The 6,561-nt window shown below is 49.8% G+C and overlaps 1 protein-coding gene across 1 annotated transcript in view; it reads right to left on the minus strand.

Moving 5' to 3' along the window:
• PIK3CD (phosphatidylinositol-4,5-bisphosphate 3-kinase, catalytic subunit delta) overlaps positions 1-2,132 on the minus strand; it is a 51,910-nt gene extending 49,778 nt beyond the window's left edge. The window contains exon 1 of the mRNA XM_012662646.1: positions 2,080-2,132. The gene's annotated coding sequence lies outside the window, so the exon portion shown is untranslated. The remainder of the gene's footprint in view (positions 1-2,079) is intronic.
• Between the last annotated feature and the right edge of the window lie 4,429 nt (positions 2,133-6,561).

Raw genomic sequence — 6,561 nt, forward strand, 5'->3', positions numbered from 1 at the left:
GTCTCGCTCTTGCTCAGGCTCATCTCGAACTCCTGACCTCAAGCAATCCACCCGCCTCGGCCTCCCAGAGTGCTAGGATTACAGGGGTGAGCCACCGCGCCAGGCCTACACCAAAGAATTTTAACAGGGGCCGCAGAAAGGCCGCAGGGCGCGAGAGGGAGACCGGTAACTGCAGCGCTAGGCACCCAAGGGCGCCAGGCTCAGGACACGCCACCCCAAAATATGACTGTGGGAGACCAGAATGTGCCACCTCAAAATATACTTTTTTTGTGGCATATTTTGAGCTGGTTATTCTGAGAAACTGCAGACACAGGAGTAGCTCCGAAAAATTGTCCTTTTGTAAAATCTATAAAGAAAATCATTAGCAAAGTATCTGAATCAGGCAGAGGGCTGCTCAGAGGTAACTTTATTACCTGAGAGACCTGATCTGCATGACAAGACAACCTTTTTTTTTTCTTCTTAAAAAAGCATGGTGGGGTCTCCCTATGTTGCCCAGGCTGGCCTTGAACTCCTGGGCTCAAGCCATCTTCCTGAGTGGCTGGGATTACAGGCATGGACAACTGTCACCAATGACAAGACCACCTTTATTCATACATTTCCTCCCCTCACCCTGCCATAACTTGTGCAGACACCTCCCCAGTGGCCCCAAGCCCCAGCTCCTTTCTGTAGGAACATGTACTATTCCTTTCAGGACACTACATAAGCTCTAATCATCTGACCCTTCTTCAGTCTTATATTTTGTGGGATTTCCTTTCTGTGCATAAGTACATAAACATGATTTTTTTCTTGTTAATCTGTCTTATGTCATTTTAATTTGTAGCCCAGCCAAAGAATGCAGCAGGGTGGATGGAAGCCAGGTTTCTCTCCCCTACACTGTGCATGAGGAGAAGCCAGGGGAGACAGGCAGGACCACAGGTCCCCGTTGGGAGGAATGCTGGGCCTGTCCCTAGGAAGGCACCCTGACACCCTCCCAGCAGAGCATCTGAGGCTCACAGCCTCACTTCCACCCCAGGCTCAGGTCACTGGGCCTCAGCACAGGTCTCTGGCTTGCTCCAAGGAGATCCTGCCAGAAGCCAGGAGGGAAGTGGACCAATGGCTGGGTAAGCACCTGTCCCCAGCCCTGCTCTTGCTAGGCTGTAATTTTAAACACTGCCCCCTGGTTTTCAGAGTTTGTGGCAAGAAACAGTCAGATGAGGGCTGCTTTTGCATCTTCCAAAACAACTCTTCATTGAATATGTATTCACCGACAGCAATCAAATCATGCTTTTTACTCTGCAAGATGTTGACGGGCGAACCGAGGCACGCCGACAGCTAAAATGTGCTTCCCATATTCTTCTCTTTGATCCCCATGAAGGAAACCAGAATGTCACCCCAAAATATGCCTCTTTGACATAAATATTTTTGAGCTAAAGGCAACTAAGAAGCAGCAGAGGACGAGATCATTCTATCCTGCCCCTTCTGCCTGTTAAGATTTGTAGGAGGCCATTGATGGAGACCAGACCCCTGTACTGGGCCCAACAGGCAAAACCAATATGGAGTCATTCATGCCAAATGAAACTGATTAACTAGGGAGTTCGCTCAGGCAGCAAACGGCTGGGTTTTGTCAGGTTACAGCAGCTGCCTGTTAGGCAATCTCAGGCTGCCAACTGATTCGAATAAGGCAAACACTGTAACGGTTAAACTCCATACCTCACTTGTGTTTTCTATCCATAAATATTGTCTGACCATGCTACTGGCTGAAGGTCTTTGAACCTGTTCTGGTTCTGAGGGCTGCCCTATTCTAGAATCTTGAATAAATGCCAATTAAGATCTTTAAAGTTGTTGTAATTTTGACTTTTGACACACCTAAATACAGAATATCAATTCAACTTTACTGGTGACAACTCTTATCAGCTCAGAAACAGCACCCGAGGAATCTACAAGCAACCCCTTACTCCATTAGTTTTCTCCTATCTGCTTACCTTCCCTACAGTTTCTCACCTCTGGAAGCCTAAAACTGCTTTCCTTTTCTGGAAAATTCGTTGTTCTTTGTTGAAGACGCTATATAAGCCAGAGTTCGAAGACACCGCTTTGACTCACCTTCCATGGAGGTTTCTTCTGCATGGCGTGCACTGCACACGGTAATAAACTTGCTTGTTTTTCTCATGCATCTGTCCTTTGCTGTGGGGATCTGTCCCAACTATAAACGTATTGAGGGCCGAGAGAAATTATGTTTCCTCCTTGACACCCACAACAGCCAGCAAGGTAAATCTTATCTTCCCCACTTGACAGATAAGAAATCTGAGACTCAGGAAGGCCTCAGTTAGTCAGCAATTATCTAGCTTCTTCCAGAGCCTTGCTCCTTCTGCCGTGCTACGCCGCATCTCCTGAGGCCTTGGACTCCTAAGAAGTTTCACTTTCCTGAACACATGATACACTTCCTTTTTGAGACCATAGCCATAGGGCCTTATCGTGTCCCTCTCTTTTGCTTAGGGCGCCAGGAAGCGCAAGCTAAATTTAACATTCAAGTACAGTCAGAGTCTTTCTTCAAGTTCCTGATAGAATTGCCTTCTGCCTTCCTCTATAGGGTTTCTGATCTCTCTCACTTTATTTTTAACTGTTGTCATGTGCGTTTGAGAGGAAGCTACCTCAAGTTCCCTTTGAATTGTAAATAAAATGAACTAGTTATAGGGGAGATTTATAGCAATCCTAGTAGAAAAGTGGCCCCTTGGCCAACATGTGTTACTCTCATGAGCTCCAGGACCCTCAACTCCTTTCTCTGGAAATTAGTACTGATTGGGACATACTTTGGCCCCATTTCATGAGGGGAAAGGAGATCTTAGTCATTGAAGGGTGGAGCGGTCAGTGGAGGATGGGCTTGGACGGACAGAGGCAGAGTACAGGCCCCTCGGCGAAGATTGCGCGGTCCCCGGCCTATTTCCTTCTTTCCTGTAACCCTCTCCTGCAGAACTTCCCCTCCAAAAGCCAACCAACCTCCACCGCTTCTCACGCATGCAGCAAACATCTTTGCTCTGTTCAACTCTGAGTGGCTTCATCACCAACACCCACACACCCACACATGCCCACAAGAAGGGCTGTCTCCGGGCAGCCACACTGAGCACCGAGGCCTGGAGGGTGCAAATGTGAGAAGCCCACTTCCTCAGGCTCTCCACAAGGGGCTCCAGACACCCACCTCCCTCCTTGCGCCATCTTGGCAGGAAGCCCCCTTTGCTGTGGTTCCCTCTCCTTCCAGGCAGGGCAGAAACCACCCAGCTCAGGTCCTTACCCTTTTTGCTTTGGCCAAGAAAAGTGTAGTGAGGCTTGGCAGTTAACAGTACCTTCCCTGGAGCCAAACTGCCTGGCACTGCCATTGTGGAGCTGTGTGACCTCAGGCAAGTTACCCAATTTCTCTGGGTCTCCATTTTCTCATCTATAGTATGGGGTTGCTAATTATTGTGGTCACCATTTAGAATTGTTGTTGGGATTAAATGAGTTAATATATGTCAAATGCTTATAAGAGTGCCTGACCCAGACTAAACCCTCAGAAAATGGAAGTTTTTGAGTTACCATTCCAGGTGTCATTCTAGAACAGCATCTTCAAGCTCCGTGGAACTGGATATTCTCCTCTAGAACAGTATTTTTGAAGAGCAGCCACAGCGGGTCGGGACACATTAGTGTGCTGGAGATCCATTCAGTGGGTCAAGTTCTAAAAAACAGAACACCCAGTCTTTCGCCTCGTCGCACTCCTGAAAGCAAGACGGGTCACCAGCAGCTCTACTGGAGCCACCTGAGAAAATCCGGCCACGGTTCTGGCTCTCGTCACGTCAGCTCAAACCGGCAGGGCGTGATCTGGAAATACAGCCTCGCTGTGCGCCGCCAGTGCTTCAGCCAGCACGCGAAGCACATGGGTTGCATTAGGTTGGATAAGTGATCTTCCTTGAATGGATTTTCCAAGGTGCCCACTCGCTGAAAGAAACCATGCTAGCTCTTGTATATAGAATAAAATTAAAAAAAACAAAACAACCAGCCCTAGCAAGAGCGAGACCCCATCTCTACTAAAAATAGAAAAATCAGCCAGGCATGGTGGCGCACACCTATAGCCCAGCTACCCGGGAGGCTGAGGCAGGAGGATCACTGGAGCCCAGGAGTTTGAGGCTGCAGTGAGCAAGGATGACGCCATGGCAGTCTACCCAGGGCAACAGAGCAAGAATGTCTCAAAAAAAAAAAAACAAAAAAAAAACGAAAGAAGAGACAATATGGGATTGTATTCCAGGTAGTAAGGGTGGGCATGTTTCCTGAGACTTTAGTTCCACTTACAGGTGTGCGTGCGCGTGTATTGTCAAGATGTCAGATGCATTTCTAAGTGTCCGTCCAAGTCAACACAACCAGAAAGCTGCTGCCTGGATCACCTGATGGTGACGGCAAAGAAAGGGCAGAGCAGATGGTTACAGAACAAGGCCAAGGTCAGATTCCATTCCCGAAAGTCTGACTCGTGAGAACTCAGGCTCAGAGGAGTGCTGAGGGGTGGCCAGGTGGGAGTGCCTGAGGAAAAGGAGCCTCCATCCCCAGGCTGTGACCCGTGGGCTGGAGGGGGACTCAGAGGTAGGGGGTTTATGGGGGTCGAAGGTAGAGGAAATGGTGCCGCCGCAGTTGGTTCCAGGCCAGAGCTGCACTGACAGGTTCAAAAAGACCCAGACAAAAAAGAAGACCCAGATAGCTCAGCGGTGGCCAGGGTGGCCCAGGTGGCCCAGGCCTCTGGGGCAGGGATGAACTGGTGGAGATTGTGTTCCTGGTCCCACTAGATGGCGGCTCCACAGAAATCAAGTTATTCTTTCTGTGAAACATGCACACTCAAAACCCAGGCTACCTGGGTTCAGATCCTGGCCCCACCACCTGCCAGCTGTAAAAACTTAGGGGAGTCACTTCTGCCTCGGTTTCCCCGTCTGGCACAGGAGGACAATAATGCACTCCTTGACGTGGGGCTGGGGGAGGATTCAATGAATCCATAGTCCTGCCCCTGGTACAAAGTTCCAGAAACAGCAGTAGCCTTTTTAAAAAATCCAGTAATGGTCTTCCTAGACCAGGGTGTAGGTGACTTGTGGAAGGGGGTGGGGGGAGTGGAGGAGGGGCAGAGTTTGGGGTGAGGCGGCTGGATTCAACCTCATGCCCGCCGTACACCGGGGGTGACCCAGGCTTGGCAACACTGACTCACTCGGCAAGTATATAGCATACACCGTGCACCCGCAGTGCCTGCTACAGTTGGGCTCTGGGCGTACAGCGCTGTACGGGGCCAAAGGCCTGCCCTCCCCCCGGTGGAGTTTATACCCCAGCGGGGAAGAGAAACTATGAAGAATAAAAATAAGATACAGTGTCATGAAGTGGTAAGGGCTGCAGAGAAATCTGAGACAGGTTAGGAGGGGAGAGACTTGGAAGAGGGAGCTACAGAGTCAGAGAAGGTGAGGTCAGGACATCTGAGCACAGCAGTGACCTGGATAAGCGGAGGGAGGGGTGACGTTGGCATCGAAGGCCAGAGCAGCCCAGGCGGAGGGAAGAGCCTGGAGCAGCCATGCCGGCTGGAGGACAGCAAGGAGGCAGGGTGGGGTGGAAACAGCAAGGAGCGGGGGTGGCGGGCAGCTGAGGATTTGGGACGTGGCCCAGAGAAGCAGAGGGAAGGTTCTAAGCAGAGCTGGGGAGCGTTGGGCTGTGATCTACACGTGAAAAAGTCTACAATAGACACACCTACACTTCCTTGCTTGGTCAAATAAAAAGGCCTAGAAGCAACAAGAACACCTAGCCTCTGGCCTTGCTTTCCAATACCTTTCTCCTTAACAAAAGGAACCACGCTCCTTGGAGAACTGGCCAATTCTAGGATTAGGGCAAGAAAGAGACAGCACGAGCCTAAAGCATCTTAGAGTGCCAGAAAGTAGACAAGTGCTCCAAAACAAAAACACAAAACACCACTGGGTCACGGTAATGAACTGAAAAAGCTTCCAATGGCCAAAGCTGGAACTATTTGTGCAAGAAAACAAAGTAACATTGGATTATAACCCAAAGTGTGAAATTAATATCCACCAGTCTGCACTGATATAATTCACGATTGGATAAATAAATGGATGGGGAAGAACACTCAAGTCTCCCGTGCAGAACTCCAAATATGGAGCCTAACCCTCCATTCCTTGCGCGTGGGCTGCGCCTAGTGACTTCCTTCCAGAAAGGACAGTGTGGAAGGGGCGGGAGAGCAAAGGGTGACTTTATGTAAATGGCACACCTGGCGAACACCACCTCAGCCAGGTGACCAAGGTGAACGTCAACAGCAAGAAGCTGCGTTGGGAGCATGTGCATCGGATGTGCTGTGATGAGACTGGTACTTTGCCTTTGGGGTTTCCTCCCAAGGACCTGAAGCCCCAGTCTAGCCATGAAGAAAACGACTGAGGGATACTCCGTGACATACCTGACCAGTACTCCTCAAAGCTGTCAAGATTATCAAAAACAAGGGAAATCTGAGAAACTGCCACAGCCAAGAGGAGCCCAAGGAGACATGACAACGAAATGCTACATGGCGTCCTGGATGGGACCCAAGAA

This window comes from Propithecus coquereli, unplaced genomic scaffold, assembly GCF_000956105.1.
Source record: "Propithecus coquereli isolate 6110/MARCELLA unplaced genomic scaffold, Pcoq_1.0 Scaffold77, whole genome shotgun sequence".
Classification (NCBI taxonomy): domain Eukaryota; kingdom Metazoa; phylum Chordata; class Mammalia; order Primates; family Indriidae; genus Propithecus; species Propithecus coquereli.